The sequence below is a fragment of the Triticum aestivum genome, chromosome 6D (genome assembly GCF_018294505.1).
Source record: "Triticum aestivum cultivar Chinese Spring chromosome 6D, IWGSC CS RefSeq v2.1, whole genome shotgun sequence".
NCBI lineage: Eukaryota > Viridiplantae > Streptophyta > Magnoliopsida > Poales > Poaceae > Triticum > Triticum aestivum.
This window is the reverse complement of record NC_057811.1, coordinates 360,467,932-360,489,118: the sequence shown is the minus strand read 5'-3', so window position 1 is coordinate 360,489,118 and position 21,187 is coordinate 360,467,932.

The window sequence follows — 21,187 nt, the reverse complement described above, 5'->3', positions numbered from 1 at the left end:
CCGTAGGAGGTCCATTTCCTCCGTTTTGCGGTACGCCACACCCCTCCTGATCAACAGGACCCCCGTTTCGACTGTAGGAGGTCCGTTTCCTCCGTTTTGTGGTACGCCACACTCCTCCCGATCAACAGGACCCCCGTTTCGACCGTAGGAGCTCCGTTTCCTCCGTTTTTTGGTACGCCACACCCCTCCCCATGAACACGACGCATTCCGTTGCCTCCCCATGAACACGACGCATTCCGTTGCCTCCCCATGAACACGACGACGACGCTGTTTCTCTGTTCCGACCCAGCCATGTACACGAGCCCTGGCCGTACGTATGCGCGAGTAGGCGTTCGAGACCCCGCCCGTATGTACACATATGTGGCCATATTTTCTTTCTTGCACCCTGGCCGCTGTACGTACGTGTACATGCTACGTGCGCGCCTCTACTACGACACGTACGCGCCTCTACTACGACACGTGCGCGCCTCTACATCCACCAGTATATATGTATGTACACGTTCGCGACCAGAATGACAACGCTACGTACGCTTCGACCAGGTGGGTCCCGACTGTCAGGCACTTCCTTGCCTGCGAAGATGTAGCTGGTGGGTCCCAGCAGTCAGGGGGGCGAATCATTTTTTTGCCCGGACGCACTTCCTTGCGTGCGAAGATGTAGCTGGTGGGTCCCAGCAGTCAGGGGCAAACATTTTTTTCGTGAAATACGGTGGCCTGTCCGGTCGGTCCCCGCTGTCAGGTGGAGGAATAATTATTTTGCACGTAATAAGGAGGCACTTCCTTGCTGTGGCCGTGGACCCAGCTGTCAGCCTCTCCACGTACAGTCCACGTCCGATGGAAGCCGTTCCTTGACCACGTTGACCACGCCGCGCCGAGAGCACCAGGGTGGTGGACGACGGCGAGGCCTAGGAAGGGGACGACGCGGAGCCGGGGAAGACGCGGCAGTGGATGCCCATGCGTAGAGGAGTACGAGGGTTCACTGGTTCGCTGCGGTGTGAGGCTGCCGTCGCCGCAGAATAACAGGGGGTGTGTGTGAGTAGAGGGATGGTCTGGCCAGCGATGGGAGTAGTAGGGGGCGGTGAGGCCTCCGCCGCATCGCAGCCGGCCACGGGAGGCAGGAGCACGAGGCACGACCGGCGCTGGTTTGGGCAGCTGGAGCAAGAAGACCAGAGGTTGAAGAAGCACTACGGCCATTGGATGGACATCGTACGGTCACTGGAGCTAGAATCGTGCATATTGACTAAGTTGACAAAGCCCTCCATCCCCGTCAACTTAGTAGGCCCACAAGTCAGCGTGCCACTATACTTGGTCCCAGCTAACAGGGGGAGTATTCATTTTTTTGTGCGTAATAAGGAGGCACTTCCTTGCATGCGAAGATATAGCTGGTGGGTCCGAGCTGTCAGCGGCGGTAACTTTTTTTCGTGAAATACAGAGGCCCTTTCGGTGGGTCCTTGATGTCAGGTGGAGAAATCATTATTTTGCGCGTAATAAGGAGGCATTTCCTTGCGTGCGGCCGTGGACCCAGCTGTCGGCCTCTCCACGTACAGTCCACTTCAGATGCATGTCGGTCGTTCACCACGTTGACCAGGCCGCGCCGAGAGCACCAGGGCGGTGGACGACGGCGAGGCCTAGGAAGGGAACGACACGGAGGCAGGGAAGACTCGGTAGTTGTTTCCCACACGGTTAAAACAACAGCCGGTTTGACACATCAAATTCTCCACGCATAAAAATGGGATGCACAATTTTAAAAATAAATGTATATCAATATAAAATCCAACAAATTCTCCACGCATAAAAATTAATGTAATTTAAAATCTCGAAATGAAAAAAAGATATTTGAAACTAATTGTTGGTTTGATGTGTTCTAAAAATGTATAGCCCATTTTCTCATTACTGATCGGCCATTTTCTCGGCCAGCCGAATGAAAGCTCTCCTCGTCTTGAAAGATTTGCAGCCCAACAGGCCTAACAAAGCGACTTACTTGGCAAATCACAAAAAACTGGGCTGTGGCCGTGGACCCAGCTGTCAGCCTCTCCACGTACAGTACTCTTCCGATGGAAGTCGTTCCTTGACCACGTTGACCACGCCGCGCGGAGAGCACCACGGCGGTGGACGAGGGCGAGGCCTAGGAAGGGGATGACGCGGAGCCGGGGAAGACGCGGCAGTGGAAGCCCGCGCGGAGAGGAGTACGAGGGTTCACTGGTTCGGCTGCGGTGTGAGGCTGCCGTCGCCGCAGGGCCTGGCCAGCGGTGGGAATAGTAGGGGGCGGTGAGGCCTCCGCGGCAGCACAGCCGGCCACGGGAGGCAGGAGCATGCGGCACGACCGGCGCTGCTTTGGGCGGCTGGAGCAAGAAGACCAGAGGTTGAAGAAGCACTATGGCCGTTGGATGGACATCATACGGTCACTGGAGCTAGAATCGTTCATATTGACTAAGTTGACAAAGCCCTTCGTCCCCGTCAACTTAGTAGGCCCACAAGTCAGCCTCCCACCAAGGTGGGTCCCAGCTAGCCGGGGGAGTATTCATTTTTTTGTGCGTAATAAGGAGGCACTTCTGGTGGGTCCGAGCTGACAGCGGGGGGAACGTTTTTTTCGCGAAATATGGTGGCCCGTCAGGTGGGTCCTAGCAGTCAGGGGGCAAATGTTTTTTTCACAAAATACGGTGGCCCGTCCAGTGGGTCCCTGCTGTCAGTTGGAGGAATCATTATTTTCCGCGTAATAAGGAGGCACTTACTTGCTGCGGCCGTGGACCCAGCTGAGACTCTCCACGTACAATATACTTCCGATGGAAGTCGTTCCTTGACCACGTTGACCTCGCCGCGTTCCGTTGCATGCATGCGTCCATGGGCGTGGTGTGTCCCCACTGTCAGCCTCCCACGTACAGTCATCTTCCGATGACTCTCAATTGTTGACCACGTTGACCACACTGTGCCGAGCGCACCCAGACTGGAACGACCCGGAGATGGGGAAGACGGGGCAGTGGAGTCGCAGATGGAGAGGAGTGGGAAACTTCACTGGTTCGGGTGCGCGGCAGCACAGCCGCGGTGCCGCCCACGGGAGACAGGAGCAAGAATAGAGGTTGAAGAAGGAGCACGGCTATTGGATTAACATCCAACGGTCCAGCTGCTAGAATCATTTGTTGATTAAGTTGACAAAGCCGTGCGTACACGTCCGCTTAGTAGGCCCACAAGTCAGTCACCAAATCTGACGGGTCCCAGCTGTCAACGGGATGAATAATTTTTTTCGCAAAACAAGGAGGCACTTCCTTCCGTGCGAAGATACAGCCGGTGGGTCCTAGCTGTCAGGTGGAGAAATAATTTTTTTCACAAAACAAGGAGGTCCCTCCTGTAGCTGGTTCGAATCCAAACCTAGACTATGACTATATATGGTGCTATGCTACTCTGCAAGTAATGAAACTGACATATCCAATGTTCGCTTCTCCTTTTCTCTACTTACTCTGCCTAGCATCAGAAGCTCTGGCCGCAGCAACCATGTCCGCTGGCTGCTCGTCCACCTGCTCTTCAGCAGGCAAGAACCAGATATGTGCCAAGTCGCCACCCGTACCATCGCCTGTGGGTCTCATCACACCCCGGCCGGCACGCGCACCGCAGCCGATTGCTCATCGCAACCCGCTGCCGTTGGTGTGGTGCCACTGCTGCAAATCACGCAGAGTCATCTGTCACGTCTCAACCACAATCCGCAACCCTGGCCGAGTCTTCTACAAATGCCCGATTCATGGGGTAATAATATGTTTAAGTGTTGTTCTGCTGCTTTCAGTTGCTGATTTTTTTAATAGTTTGGTTGATGATCTTCCAATTTGATTTGTGCAGAAAAGGGAAGATTCGTGTGATTTGTATTTCTGGGAAGTTGCTGATGTGGGGGAATGCAACTACGCTGATTATTTGGTTAGCCGAGGAATCCCAATACCAGCAGGTTGGGGTGTTGGACAAGTAACTGAAGGAACGACAGAAGAGGAAGATGCAGAGCAGAAGGTTAAAGATGTATTCCTCTGATCATGGCCAAGCAACAGCTGCTGAACGGCCTTGACAGCAATGAGGAGATGAAAGAGCTTGTGAATATAATGGGCAAAATCGATGTGCTCTGTAGGATGATTGTCTCTTTATTTGCAGTGTATGTAGCACTCGTGATGTATTCAGTGGCTACGACATGAGCACTTTGCTGAAACTAGTAATGAATGAAACCTGTGTAGCAGGCTGGGCGTAGTGTTGTGAACATCTAATTATTTATATTAACGGAAATCAGGGGTATCCCCTTTTGCTCATATAAATAAATAAATAGCAGAGGCCCTGTCGGGTCAGCTTTGTTCTCATTCGAAGACGTTGAGCAAATTGCAGTCCAATAGCAAACTATGTCATCAAATTCAAGTTTCACAGCCAAATATGAGTACAACTAAATAACAATGTCATCATGTTTTAGTTGTCATACAATCACCAAACACAAATCAGCATACATAACAAGTGATGTTCTCACAGCAAAATACTAAACAACATGTTCATCAGGTTTCACTTGTCATAGCAAACACAATTTCACATAGTAGATAAAAAACGTCTTCTGACAGGCAAATACAACAAAAGCAATGTAATCATCATCCGCAGCAGCAGCGTCAACATCTTCGCCATGTGTATCAGTCTGAATCGTAATTCCCCACGGTGTCATCTTCTTCTTCGTCCTCAACGTCCTCGAACATTGGCTTCTTCTTGATCAACTCTTGTATGTCCACAGCACGACAAGCAATCTTTTCGCCGACGTCATTGAGGTGATGGTTCTCAAAGATATTAGGAACATCTGTGTTATCTTGTACATCAGGAGCAGTGTAAGCATCATCTTGTTGTGCAACTTCATTAAACGAATTCTCTACTCAAACCTTTGCAATACTCTCCAGTCATCGCTACGTGCAAATGTGTCTTCCAAGAAAAATATCCGTGTTGCTTGATTTGCCAAAATAAAAGGCTCGTTGGTCTGGTACGCTGCCTTGACATTGATGGATTTGAAATAATCATCAACTCTGGGTTTTGCGATCCTGGAAAACAGGTTATACCAACGACAGCACAACAGAACCACACACCGATGATCCTCGAAACTGGAGATATACTGCAACTGAACAATGTCTGTTATGTTAGCATACATTTCAGTTGTCTCTTTGTCATACGTATCCGTGCTCATGATGGCACTGTTTTGTGTCTTCCTGCCTTCGTCTTGTGCAAGGGTGTTGTAGCGCACATCTCCAACAACGCAAGATTCATAATGTCTTACCCGAGTATCAGAACCCATTGCTAGTGAGTAAAGGGCATCATCAACTGCCTGCCCATCCTCCCGCATCTTCTTAACCTATGTTTAGAAAATAGACAAGCTGATCATCTTATGTACTCAATATATTAAAAAAACTGACAGTGCACTTCAAAAGCTTACATGGTTCTTGAACCATTTCGCAAATCCTGCCATAACCAGTTTGTCAATGTTTCTTGGATTTTGCGGCAGTAACTCCTCTTTGTAGATGCTGCACAACATAGTGATCACGTCAAACATCTAAATATATAAGAATGTGCTGCAAGTTTAGTAGATTACGATGTATAAGCTGCAGTACTGCACTTACTTGATATAAGGTAGTATCTCAGGACAGTTATTCAACACATACCAAATCATTTTGTCCAAATCTTTAGGTTTGTCCTCTTGTCGACTCTTCCCTGTAACTCAAACAGAATAATCGAAAACATTGAGCTCGGGATTGTCTTCACCCACCTCTTTGCTAAGCTGATCAGCTGTTTCAATGTATTTTGAGCAGAATGTCAACGCTTCTGTAGCAATGTAGGCCTCTGCAATGGAACCCTCGGGTCTAGCTCTGTTCCTAACATAGCCCTTGAAAGTGCCTAGCCGCCTTTCAATAGGGTACATCCAGCCATACTGTACCGGACCTCTAAGTAGTGCCTCATCAGGTAGATGAACAGCCAAATGCACCATCACATCAAAGAAGGCTGGAGGATATATCTTCTCAAGGTCGCATAGGATAGTTGGTATCTTGTCTCTAAGACGCTCCAAAGCATCTATCCTGATATTCCTACTGCAGAGTTCCCTGAAGAATTGTCCCAACTCTGCAACTGCTCTGTATAAGTCAGGGCGGCCCAATCCTCTAAGGATAACAGGTAAAACCCTTTGAAGTAGGACGTGGCAGTCATGAGTTTTCAACCCTTGTACCTTGTTTCCATCTGCACTGACTCTCCTTTCAGGGTTGGAAGCAAATCCATGTGGGAATCTCACACGTGACAGGACCTCGCAGAATTCTTTTCTTTTTACCTTGTCCAAGACGTACACAGCTGGTGCCATATCCCGTGGTTTACCTTCATCTTGCACCTGCAAATCCTTTCTGATACCCAGGTGTGTCAAATCAATCCTAGATTTTAAGGTATCTTTCGTCTTGCCTTCAATATTAAGAAGTGTGCCGATAATGCTGTCACATATATTTTTCTCGATGTGCATCACATCAAGATTATGCCGCAGATCCAAATCTTTCCAATACTCCAAGTCCCACAAAGTGGACCTGCGGGTAAACAATAATCTCTCTTCTACCCTGCCACGCTTCCTTTTCCCGCTACCATTACCAGGATGGTTTCCTGGTGTAATATGCCTGACCTTCTCTAATTCCACTTGCAACTCATGGGCAGTGAGCCTCTTTGGCGCATCACGGTTTTCATGCTTTGCATTGAACACATGTCTTTGGTATTTTCTAGGATGCGGCTTGTCCTTGGCAAGGAAACGGCGGTGTCCAATGTAACAGATCTTGCTAAGTATTGCGTATGACAACGGATTCCTGTCACAGCGAACACATGCATTGTAACCATGTGTCGTTCGCCCTGACATAGTGCCCAAAGCCGGATAATCATGGATGCACCAAATTATAACAGCACGCAGAAAGAAATCAGCTGGTGGGCTGCTATATAGGTCTCGAGTGAGAACACCCTTCCATAGCTGTTGAAGTTCCTCCACAAGAGGCTCCATGAACAAATCAAAATCCTTTCCAGGACTTTTTGGACCTGGGATGAGCAAGGCCATCATGTAGTTCGATTCTTTGGTGCAGACATTTGGAGGCATGTTGTAAGGGATAACAAGCACTGGCCGCATGCTATATGTGGCGCTCTGGTGGCCAAATGGGTTAAATCCATCTGAAGCTAAGCCAAGTCTAATGTGTCTCGGGTCAGCAGCAAACTCTTTGTGTTTATCATCGAAGCTTTTCCACTCACTACCATGAGATGGATGGCTCATTACATTCTGATCTCTGTACTCCTGGTTCCTAGAATGCCACAATACATCATCTCTTGTTTCAGCATCATGAATTGGAAAATGTCTCAGAACATTATGAGGAATCCTCTTCACAGCATCACCATCTTTCCATCTTGATGATTTGCATTTCGGGCATTCACTTAAGTTGGCATAATCCTTCCGGAAAAGAACACAATTAGTCTTACAAACATGGATCATATCATATCCAATTCCAACTGCACGAAGGAAATTCTTCATTTTACTGTAGGTGTGTGGCAGCTCAGACGCATCTGGGAAAGATTCGCGGAAAGCAGCCAACATCGCATCGAATGATTTGTTGGTAATCCACTCAGATGTCTTCACCTGAAGAAAGGTGACCATAGCTGAGAATACTGACAGCTTATTTCCTAGGGTGACAGCAACGTTGCATTGTTCCAACATGCGGGCCCACCGTTTTTCTTCTGCAGGTGAAAGTTCACGGAATGCACGAGCATTTCGTAGCATTGTTTCAACGTTGGTCAAACTCACTGGCTCCGCCACCACCACCACCTCCTCCTCTTCCACCTGAGCATCAGGCAGATCAAGATGGTGATCTTCTGCTTCCACGTAGTCAATAACATTGACGTTCACAGCTTCACCATGATGAACCCACCTAGTATATGTGACCGACATCCCATACAAGTGTAGATGATTTTGCACAGTTGACTGGGGTCTTGTAACTGAATTCATACAACTGCTACACGGGCAGAGCACATCTGATTTTGGACCACCGTACTCAGCCCTGATAAAGTTCATGAAGTTTTCAACCCCCTCGACATATGCAGCGGAGAATCTTCGAGCAGAAGTTATCCAAGTCCTGTCCATCTGTTAGACATACAAATTAGTTCTTCTACTAGATATTACAGGAAAAACATATATGCTTTTTTATGAAGTCCAGAAAAAAATACCTAGGTCGATGTCTAAAGCTATGGCAAGATATTTGGACGAGCAGATCTAAGTAAAGAAATATATGTAAAGCTAATTCAGCAAATAGATTTGAGTGCCAAATTATGGCAGGCTGTTTTAGCAGTCAATGAGGCCGAGCACACAGCCATCGAACTATCGAAGGCCATCGCAGCAACAAAGATCGAGTATAAAATGGTGTAGAGCTATTTCACCTAACAGATTGGTTACTAGACCATGGCAATCTACGTCACAATAAATATATGGCAGGATATTTTAGCAACTAATCGGCCTTGGCATGCCATCTCAGCTAAGCAGATTGAGTGTAGAACAGGGCAAGGAAGATTCTTAAGCAGAGCATATTGACAGTAAACTACTTCGGCAAACAGTGAGATTAACAGCGTCTATCAGCTAACATTCAGAGCTACACCGACATGAACGGGGCCTCAGTCTAGAATGCGTGTACCGTGGGAGAAGTTGACCGCCGTGCGTCTCCACACGAACGTCGCCAGCGGTGGCGGCGCTGACCGCCGTGCGCCTCCACAAGAACGTAGCCAGAGGTGGTGGCGCGGCTAGAGGACGGCAGTCTACGAGAGCGTACTGTGGGAGCGAGCGGATCACCGAACCGCGGCGCCGACGTATCGGCGTGGCGGGGAGGGCGGCTTTGGCGGAGCGAATGGAGTGGAGGGGGACAAGGAGGAGGGGGGTTTGGGGAATATTATTGGCTAGTTGGCCGAAGGGCGGTTGAATCGGATTTGGGGGGAATTTTTTGGGTGTGGGGGGGAGGATTTTCGCGCGGTGGGCGGGGGGAGTTTGGCGCATGGTCGGTTTCTCCATGTGCAGTCCCACGTGTCAGTGAAGAGGCAAGCCGAAGCATGTTCCGTTTGCGTGAGCCATGTGCAGGACCGAACGTGTGTGGGGTGCAATGCGACCGCGATAGGAGTGTTGTGAGTGTACCGCCTTTTTTCCTTTTAAACTAGGTGCTTCGCCCCCTAAAAAAAATTTTGTTGCTTCGCGCGATCCATCGATACTACTACTAGTAATCCGGTAATCCCGACTAAAACGGCGCGGTCGCGTCTTTTCCCGCGCGATATGCTGGGAGGTTGGCTTAGTTGGGTTTTTTTGGACGAGTAATGCTACACCTACGTATTCCCAGTTACGTAATTAACGTAATGTGAAACGTGTGAGCTGTTGATTGTAGATTGGGGGAGGGAGGGGCCCACCACCATGAAAATCAGGGGAGGAGAGAGAGAGGCAATTTATGTTAACCCTTTCGTAGGTTCCCGTAGATGTAGAAAGATGTGAAATGTGTGAATGTGTAGTGGACGTACTATTGGAGTGCCTAAGATAATTTGTGTATGTATAGACCCTATGTGTTTATTTTACTTCGCATGTTAGATTTGTCTCGGTTCAATAAAAAGCAGAGTTGGTGATGATGGTGTGCCTGTCATCCTGCAATATAGGTCGTCCGATCTATATCTAACGGATATGAAGGAAACTATGACAATTTACACGCACTCCTCTCCACATTTGCAGATAAGGCTTTTCCTCGTTCATCCTTTTCTCCCACAATATCTTGATCTTCCGTGCAACGCACGGGCATCTTGCTAGTACTCCTACAATATGTATATTATTGTGAAAGTTCATATACACCGGACGAGATTAATGCAAACATGGCAGATTTTCATTACATTTCAAACTTTTATAGGACAGAAAAATAAAAGAAACCCGACCCTAAACCTATTCTACGGCGGCGACCGACGTCCTCCATCTGAGATCTCTATGTACGGGGGCGGGGTTCAAGACCCGTGAAGTGAAGGTGCGGTCTCCGGCGAGGAAGAGTAGAACACGGGATACGGACCGGCCAGTTGGCACACCATGCCCTGCCGCCTCCCATGCCCTGCTCATCCTCGGAGGAGTCCCCAACCTTGGTGGTGCCGGACGTTGGACGGCGGCAAGTAGGATGCGTGGCTGACGGTGCTCGCATCGTCGGCCGCCAGCGTGGCCACCGCTTGTGCGGTCGCGTCCGCGTCCGGCTACGCCGCTATTGCGTCGCGAGAGGCGACTTGAGCGAGGGCGGCGACCTCGAGCTTCATCCCCAAAGACAAGCTCTCCCGCAGAGCGTTCGCACTTGCAGTCATGGCGGATGTGGTGCCAGGTAGGAGGACGATGCGCTATGGTGTGGAGGTTAGCTGGGCGTTGCCGCTTTAAGTAGCGCATTCCGGTGAGGCCAAGCGTCCGGGTGCGTCATTAAGTCGCCGGAGTTGGTTCCTCGGGCACCGAGCCTCTTAACGATGACATACGAACGGACGACATGAATGCGGGCAGCTGGCGCCGGCCGGGAACGCACCGCATGACGGCGCGAGGGACGAGGGTTTTGGTGTGCCAAGGTAGTCAGCTGCGGTCGTGGCAACGTTGGAGATGCCCTTTGCTCACATGCGATCCCCGCATGTCATTGAAAAAGCAAGACGACCCGGCATGGTCTCAGGTCCAGAGGATGCAGTTGGCCGCACTACACCACTCCGCGGACGCGTCGTGGTGCCCCGTGCATCCTCGACGAGCCGGGTGTTGGGGTGTGTTTGGATTGTGGCCAAAGTGCACCTTACCAAAATTTTGGTCATGACCCAAAGATTGGTCTTTGTTTGGATGGTTGCCATTTTTTTTGGCATGCCAATGAACTCTAGCCAACTCTATTTCATTTTTCTTGTCAATGTCGGCCAAATCATGGGCAACCAATACCTCAACCAAAATTTTGGTCATGACCCAAAGATTGGTCTTTGTTTGGATGGTTGCCATTTCTTTGGCATGCCAATGAACTCTAGCCAACTCTAGTTCATTTTTCTTGCCAATGTCGGCCAAATCATGGGCAACCAATACCTCAACCAAAATTTTGGCTACCCAATGCTTTGATGGGGCAACCTTGGGCACAAACCAAACATACCTTTGGTTGTGCCACAGCACTAACGCCACCCTCGACCGTGTCTAGCGACGATATGAGCGTGTCGCTCACCGCGGTCGCCGTGTCCAGAGGCGGTGCTAGAGCTGCGCCCCGTTGTTGGCCCCAACGACCCACATGAACGGTTGTCGGTGGCGAGGAGGTCGTGGACCAGCTCCTCCATTGGACTAGTCTGCGCTACGTCATCCCGACGGGTGTGCCCCACATGTCGGTTTCCCTGTTTTCCCGGCCATATTCGAGCATCAGTGCTCCGCGTTGTGCATTTGGCCTTTCACTATGTAGGCCAAGTGAGACAACTTATTGTTTATTTGATCCATTCAAGTATAATCATGTGGCGTTTGCTTATTTCGCATTCCTCTCCAACCCTCTTCTCCATCGATCATGTCGCCCTCCAGTCGAGTCCATCCTCCCGCACGCCTCATTTGAACATTCCGCCGAGTATCATTTGCATGTACCCACCCTAGTCCTCTTTCAATAGATCTCCGGACCCCGAGATGAAATCGAGAGGGAACAAGTGGGGGCACGTGATACCTAAGGCAGATTCAAAATTTTGAACCGGTGATCATAACATCCGCAAATCATATATAAAGGGTATTCAATGTTCGTTTCGTTTTTGAACGTACAATATACTCCCCCTATCCTTTCTAGTTTACATATAAGTTTTATGTGTAGTCAAAGTATCTCTACTTTGATCAAAAAGGTATCAACATTCAACAACACCCAATCAATATTGTTAGATTCGTACGTACTCCTAGATTTGTACTCGAGATGGTTTCCAATTTGACTATTGACAAGATTAATAGTACATGAGATGTATAATGTGAAAATTATATCATTGGAAACTCCTTTCACATACGAATTTGACCGTATGCTTTGTGTAAGTTGCATGTCATATATTATTACTCTAACATTTGGTCAAAGTTAGCCTCGAAAAATGCATTAGACCTTGTATGCTTTGTGTAAGTTGCATGTCATATATTATTACTCTAACATTTGTGTAAGTTGCATGTCATATATTATTACTCTAACATTTGGTCAAAGTAGTATAGTGGAAGTGGATCCTCTGACGTAGGTATCCCTGCCTTACCCTCCCTTTCGGTCACTTACTGGCGGACCCCATGCTTGCTAGGCCCCGCATGTCAGTTACTCAATGGGTTCGGCCACGTCAGGGGATCCTCATCCGTAGTATACTCCCTCTGTTTTTATTTACTCCGCATAAAACGGAGGGAGTGGTGGTATAATAAATGACGCGGGTGGGGGAGGGGGAGGGACGTCGGTTTGCTCTCAACTGTGGTCCCACAAGCGAGCGAAAATGCAAGACGAAGCGCATTCCATTCGGTGAGCGACGTGGAGGGTTCAGCGTGCCGGGCTGCAACACGAACGCGACAAGAGCGATGTACAGTCAAAACCGATTGACCGGTCATCACCGGAACCACTATTCACACCAGAACCTTCGCTGCTCGGCCTACGCCAGCCACTGCCCTAAAACCACACCAAATCTCCAGCCCATTCCCCCACCTTTCGATCCCCTAGCCCGCATCAAGCGTCCCCTAGTTCACCGGAAAGCCATGGTGCGCCGCAAGATCACTTACTACAAGATGCTGACGCCGGAGCGCCGCGCAGAAATCGCGGCAGCGGTCGGCGCCACAAACCTCCGTTCCCAAGCTCGCTTTGCGGCGGGCCAATCCCCGAGTTCTCTGGAGCCAAGCTACGAGGAGGAGGAAGCCAATCCAATGTTCATCGCGGAGGTCGCGGCGCAGAAGGCCCCCGATGGGTATGAGACGATGGACGTCGACTTCGTCCCGGCGTCCGAGTCCCCCATGGTGCAGGCGGACCAGCGGTTCAACATGGCGATACTAAAGGAGGACCGGGAGGCAGAGGCTCAACTCGACACGGAGCATGCGCATGCCGCTGCATCGAGGCTCTCCTGCAGGCGGAACCGGATGTCGTGGATGTGAAACGGGCGGCAGAGGCTCAACTTGAGGCGGAGCGCGTGGATGCCGCTACCATCGAGGCCCTCCTGCAGGCGGAACTGGACATCCTAGACTTGAACCGGGCGGCAGAGGCTCGACTCGACGCAGAGCGCGCGGATGCTTCTCTCATCGATGCCCTTCTTAGGCAGAACCGGACGTCCTGGACTTGAACCGGGCGGCGGAGGCTCGACTCGACGCGGAGCGCGCAGATGCCGCTGCCAACGAGGCCCTCCTGCAGGCGAAACCGGACGTCCTCGACTTGAACCGGGCTGTGCTCTCGTCCGTGCAGAGCGCCCGCACACTCTGCTTGAACGAGTAGCTGGAGGCCGAGGACAACCACGGTGCGGAGACACACGTGGGCAGCGACGGCTGGTTCGCGCCGGCAGCCAAAGACGACGAGACCGTCTCTTTCCGCGAGCAGTGATAGTTTTTCTTTATGTTGTTGTTTTTATGGATCTTTTGCTGTGTAAAAACATATATTTGTTATGCAAGTCGCCTGACTTGGGTCAGTCTATCATTTCAGGCGGTTGGATGAATATCCTACGTCTCCTAAACCTTCTTCCTCACCTCTTCTTCTTCCCCAACAGACCACCGCACGGGCCGTACGGATACTCCCCAACATGCGGTTTGATAAACATACTCTATGAATGAAAATTATGTGTCAGCGATAGGATGGCTGAGTTTGGTTTGTTCACATGCGACAGCACGTGTCAGTGAGGGTGCGTTCCCTTGGTTGGGTTTGCGGCGTGCAGGAGCGACTGTGTGAGGGTGCGGTGCGACCGCGGCGTGTAGGAGCGACCGTGTGAGGGTGCGGCGCGACCGCGACAACCGTGCGCAAGTGTACCTCCTCATTTTGAAACTTTAGGCAAGCTTGGCAAAAATGTGTGGCGAAGTTTGGCAATGCAAGGCCTAGACCCAAACAGGATAAGTACGTACGTACTAGGAGTACTAGTGTTAAAAAAGAAAGGCGGGGTTTTCCTTCGCGGGATTTAATCGATACAAATCCTCATTTCACGTGTCAATTAATGCGTATTTTTTTCTCCAAAGACCAAAGAGCTAACCATCTCACTCCTCGTCGCTTGATTAATGCAGCGCCATGCAAACCAACCTTCCCACTTCCGCATGCATGCAGGGGATATTAATGTCCTTGGTTGCTAACCCCATCAATTTTGCCTCGATTAGTGTTAGTGGCCCTTTGCAAATTGTAATTTTGATATACTGGCCTTGTGTACAAAAAAATGGAGGTAGTAACTATATTTGACTTCCTTCCCCATTGCGGTGACGTCGACGATATCTTTTTTTTGGTGGTTTGGCGAAGTGCGTTCGACGGAGAACACCATTGAGGGAGACCACGGTAAGTCGTTCGCAAGTGCCACCTGCAACCGAGACAACCGCCTTATTTGCATCCAGGAAGTCCTTTACTAGTACTACTAGGAGTACTAGTGCGGTGAGATGGTTTCTCGAAGAAGACGATGGAGAAGCGGAGTCAGCGAAGAGTGAAATGATGGTTGCTTCGTCCGTGCTTTTGTGATTTGACACCTCACTGCTTTGTGATTTATGATAGAAGGGATAGGGGAGTAGACTCTGTGCTCTATACTGTACTACATGCGTCCAAGCATGGGAGAAAGAGGAGAGACGTTGCATTTTTCTATTCCTTCAATCAATCAATCAGGGAGCTTCGGTTCCATCTTTTTGGCTTTGGCAACACCGTCCACAATGGTTCCCATGATGCCAAAAGCTATTTTCACATTTGGCTACACATTATGGATGCCCTTAACCATACCACTTGGTTTTGCTCCTGTGTGCTATTTATACAAATCTCAATTATATTGATCTAAAAAATTATAGAATCAAGATTCGTAAAAAGGAGGTGATTTTGCCGCGCGGATGGCGGGGAGGTTTCTTATTTGAGCAATGCTACATCCACGTAATGGTTTACGTAAAGTTATGAACTGATGTGATGTGGGACTATTTTATTGGATTAAAGGAGCGGATTAGGCCCACCCCACCTGAAAATCAGGGGGGGGCATATATAGATTAGATGGAAAGTATACGTAGCAGCTAAGTAGCCCTTTGTGTTGGGGATCGTAGCAGAATTTTAAAATTTTCTATGCATCACCAAGATCCATCTATGGAGTCTACTAGCAACGAGAGGGAAGGAGTGCATCTACATACCCTTGTAGATCGCGAGCGGAAGCGTTCTAGTGAACGGGGTTGATGGAGTCGTACTCGTCGTGATCCAAATCACCGATGACCGAGCGCCGAACGGACGGCACCTCCGCGTTCAACACATGTACGGAGCAGCGACGTCTCCTCCTTCTTGATCTAGCAAGGGGGAAGGAGAGGTTGATGGAGATCCAGCAGCACGACGGCGTGGTGGTGGAAGTAGCGGGGATCCCGGCAGGGCTTCGCCAAGCGCAAGCGGGAGAGAGAAGTGTCACGGGAGGGAGAGGGAGGCGCCAGGGGCTAGGGTACAACAGCCCTCCCTCCCCCCTTTATATAGGCCCCTTGGGGGGGTGCCGGCCCTGGGATCCCATCTACGGGGGGGGGAGGGGGGCGGCGGCCAAGGGGGGGAAACTCCCCCCCCCCCAAGTCTAGTGGGGCGCCCCCCACCCCCAGGGTTTCCAACCCTAGGCGCAGGGGGAGGCCCATGGGGGCGCACCAGCCCACTAGGGGCTGGTTCCCCTCCCACTTCAGCCCATGGGGCCCTCCGGGATAGGTGGCCCCACCCGGTGGACCCCCGGGACCCTTCCGGTGGTCCCGGTACAATACCGATAACCCTCGAAACTTTCCCGGTGGCCGAAACTGGACTTCCTATATATAATTCTTCACCTCCGGACCATTCCGGAACTCCTCGTGACGTCCGGGATCTCATCTGGGACTCCGAACAACTTTCGGGTTTCTGCATACTAATATCTCTACAACCCTAGCGACACCGAACCTTAAGTGTGTAGACCCTACGGGTTCGGGAGACATGCAGACATGACCGAGACGCCTCTCCGGTCAATAACCAACAGCGGGATCTGGATACCCATGTTGGCTCCCACATGTTCCACGATGATCTCATCGGATGAACCACGATGTCGAGGATTCAATCAATCCCGTATACAATTCCCTTTGTCAATCGGTACGTTACTTGCCTGAGATTCGATCGTCGGTATCCCAATACCTTGTTAGATCTCGTTACCGGCAAGTCACTTTACTCGTACCGTAATGCATGATCCCGTGGCTAACTCCTTAGTCACATTGAGCTCATTATGATGATGCATTACCGAGTGGGCCCAGAGATACCTCTCCGTCATACGGAGTGACAAATCCCAGTCTCGATCCGTGCCAACTCAACAGACACTTTCGGAGATACCCGTAGTGTACCTTTATAGTCACCCAGATACGTTGTGACGTTTGGTACACCCAAAGCACTCCTACGGTATCCGGGAGTTGCACGATCTCATGGTCTAAGGAAATGATACTTGCCATTGGAAAAGCTCTAGCAAACGAACTACACGATCTTTGTGCTATGCTTAGGATTGGGTCTTGTCCATCACATCATTCTCCTAATGATGTGATCCCATTATCAATGACATCCAATGTCCATAGTCAGGAAACCATGACCATCTGTTGATCAACGAGCTAGTCAACTAGAGGCTTACTAGGGACACGTTGTGGTCTATGTATTCACACATGTATTACGATTTCCGAATAACACAATTATAGCATGAACAATAGACAATTATCATGAACAAGGAAATATAATAATAACCATTTATTATTGCCTCTAGGGCATATTTCCAACAGTCTCCCACTTGCACTAGAGTCAATAATCTAGTTACATTGTGATGAATCGAACACCCATAGAGTTCTGGTGTTGATCATCTTTTGCTCTAGGGAGAGGTTTAGTCAACGGATCTGCTACATTCAGGTCCGTATGTACTTTACAAATATCTATGTCTCCTTTTTGAACACTTTCACGAATGGAGTTGAAGCGACGCTTGATATGCCTGGTCTTCCTGTGAAACCTGGGCTGATTGGCAAGGGCAATAGCTCCAGTGTTGTCACAGAAGAGAGTCATCAGGCCCGACGCATTGGGAATCACCCCTAGGTCGGTAATGAACTCCTTCATCCAGATTGCTTTTTGCGCTGCCTCTGAGGCTGCCATGTACTCCGCTTCACATGTAGATCCCGCCACGACGATTTGCTTGCAACTGCACCAGCTTACTGCCCCTCCATTCAAAATATACACGTATCCGGTTTGTGACTTCGAGTCATCCAGATCTGTGTCGAAGCTAGCGTCGACGTAACCCTTTACGACGAGCTCTTCGTCACCTCCATAAACGAGAAACATATCCTTAGTCCTCTTCAGGTACTTCAGGATATTCTTGACTGCTGTCCAGTGTTCCATGCCAGGATTACTTTGGTACCTTCCTACCAAACTTACGGCAAGGTTTACATCAGGTCTGGTACACAGCATGGCATACATAATAGACCCTATGGCCGAGGCATAGGGGATGACGCTCATCTTTTCTCTATCTTCTGCCATGGTCAAGCATTGAGCCGTGCTCAATTGCACACCTTGCAATACAGGCAAGAACCCCTTCTTGGACTGATCCATATTGAACTTCTTCAATATCTTGTCAAGGTACGTACTCTGTGAAATACCAATGAGGCGTCTTGATCTATCTCTCTAGATCTTGATGCCTAATATATAAGCAGCTTCTCCAAGGTCCTTCATTGAAAAACACCTATTCAAATAGGCCTTTATACTTTCCAAGAATTCTATATCATTTCCCATCAATAGTATGTCATCCACATATAATAAGAGAAATGCTACAGAGCTCCCACTCACTTTCTTGTAAACACAGGCTTCTCCATAAGTCTGTGTAAACCCAAACGCTTTGATCATCTCATCAAATCGAATGTTCCAACTCCGAGATGCTTGCACCAGCCCATAGATGAAGCGCTGGAGCCTGCATACCTTGTTAGCATTCTTAGGATCGACAAAACCTTCCGGCTGCATCATATATAATTCTTCCTTAAGAAAGCCGTTAAGGAATGCCGTTTTGACGTCCATTTGCCATATCTCATAATCATAGAATGCGGCAATTGCCAACATGATTCGGACGGACTTCAGCTTCGCTACGGGTGAGAAAGTCTCATCGTAGTCAACCACTTGAACTTGTCGATAACCCTTAGCGACAAGTCGAGCCTTATAGATGGTCACGTTACCATCCGCGTCTGTCTTCTTCTTAAAGATCCATTTATTTTCTATGGCTCGCCGATCATCGGGCAAGTCAGTCAAAGTCCATACTTCGTTTTCATACATGGATCCTATCTCGGATTTCATGGCTTCTAGCCATTTGTCGGAATCCGGGCCCTCCATCGCTTCTTCATAGTTTGAAGGTTCACCGTTGTCTAACAACATGATTTCCAGGACAGGGTTGTCGTACCACTCTGGTGCGGAACGTGTCCTTGTGGACCTACGAAGTTCAGCAGTAACTTGATCCGAAGCTTCATGATCATCATCATTAACCTCCTCCCCAGTCGGTATAGGCACCACAGGAACATCTTCCCGCGCTGCGCTACTTTCCGGTTCGGAAGGGGTGACTATCACCTCATCAAGTTCCACTTTCCTCCCACTTAATTCTTTCGAGAGAAACTCTTTCTCCAGAAAGGACCCGTTCTTAGCAACAAAGATCTTGCCTTTGGATCTGAGGTAGAAGGTATACCCAATGGTTTCCTTAGGGTATCCTATGAAGACGCATTTTTCCGACTTGGGTTTGAGCTTTTCAGGTTGAAGTTTATTGACATAAGCATCGCATCCCCAAACTTTTAGAAACGACAGCTTAGGTTTCTTCCCAAACCATAATTCATACGGTGTCGTCTCAACGGATTTCGACGGAGCCCTATTTAAAGTGAATGCGGCAGTCTCTAAAGCATAGCCCCAAAATGAGAGCGGTAGATCGGTAAGAGACATCATAGATCGCACCATATCCAATAGAGTGCGATTACGACGTTCGGACACACCATTTCACTGAGGTGTTCCAAGCGGCGTGAGTTGTGAAACGATTCCACATTTCCTTAAGTGTGTGCCAAATTCGTGACTTAAATATTCCCCTCCACGATCTGATCGCAGGAACTTTATTTTCCTGTCACGTTGATTCTCAACCTCACTCTGAAATTCCTTGAACTTTTCAAAGGTTTCAGACTTGTGTTTCATTAGGTAGACATACCCATATCTACTTAAATCATCGGTGAGAGTGAGAACATAACGATAGCCACCGCGAGCCTCAACACTCATTGGACCGCACACATCAGTATGTATGATTTCCAATAAGTTTGTTGCTCGCTCCATTGTTCCGGAGAACGGAGTCTTGGTCATCTTACCCATGAGGCATGGTTCGCACGTGTCAAATGATTCGTAATCAGGAGACTCCAAAAGTCCATCTGCATGGAGCTTCTTCATGCATTTGACACCAATGTGACCAAGGCGGCAGTGCCACAAGTATGTGGGACTATCGTTATCAACTTTACATCTTTTGGTATTCACACTATGAATATGTGTAACATCACGTTCGAGATTCATCAAGAATAAAACATTGACCAGCGGGGCATGACCATAAAACATATCTCTCATATAAATAGAACAACCATTATTCTCGGATTTAAATGAGTAGCCATCTCGAATTAAACGAGATCCTGATACAATGTTCATGCTCAAAGCTGGCACTAAATAACAATTATTGAGGTTTAAAACTAATCCCGCAGGTAAATGTAGAGGTAGCGTGCCGACGGCGATCACATCGACCTTGGAACCATTCCCGACGCGCATCGTCACCTCGTCCTTCGTCAGTCTCCGCTTATTCCGCAGCTCCTGTTTTGAGTTACAAATATGAGCAACCGCACCGGTATCAAATACCCAGGAGCTACTACGAGTACTGGTAAGGTACACATCAATTACATGTAGATCACATATACCTTTGGTGTTGCCGGCCTTCTTGTCCGCTAAGTATTTGGGGCAGTTCCGCTTCCAGTGACCACTTCCCTTGCAATAAAAGCACTCAATCTCAGGCTTGGGTCCATTCTTTGGCTTCTTCCCGGCAACTGGCTTACCGGGCGCGGCAACTCCCTTGCCGTCCTTCTTGAAGTTCTTCTTACCCTTGCCTTTCTTGAACTTAGTGGTTTTATTCACCATCAACACTTGATGTTCCTTTCTGATCTCCACCTCCACTGATTTCAGCATTGAATATACCTCAGGAATGGTCTTTTCCATCCCCTGCATATTGAAGTTCATCACAAAGCTCTTGTAGCTTGGTGGAAGCGACTGAAGGATTCTGTCAATGACCGCATCATCCGGGAGATTCACTCCCAGCTGAGACAAGTGGTTGTGTAACCCAGACATTCTGAGTATGTGCTCACTGACAGAACTATTTTCCTCCATTTTACAACTGAAGAACTTGTCGGAGACTTCATATCTCTCGACCCGGGCATGAGCTTGGAAAACCATTTTCAGCTCTTCGAACATCTCATATGCTCCATGTTTCTCAAAACGCTTTTGGAGCCCCGGTTCTAAGCTGTAAAGCATGCCGCACTGAACGAGGGAGTAATCATCAGCACGTGATTGCCAAGCATTCATAACGTCTTGGTTCTCTGGGATTGGTGCTTCACCTAGCGGTGCTTCTAGGACATAATCTTTCTTGGCAGCTATGAGGATGATCCTCAGGTTCCGGACCCAGTCCGTATAGTTGCTGCCATCATCTTTCAGCTTGGTTTTCTCTAGGAACGCGTTGAAGTTGAGGACAACGTGGGCCATTTGATCTACAATACATATTGTAAAGATTTTAGACTAAGTTCATGATAATTAAGTTCATCTAATCAAATTATTCAATGAACTCCCACTCAGCTAGACATCCCTCTAGTCATCCAAGTGAAACATGATCCGAGTTAACTAGGCCGTGTCCGATCATCACGTGAGACGGACTAGTCAAGATCGGTGAACATCTCCATGTTGATCGTATCTTCTACGACTCATGCTCGACCGTTCGGTCTTCC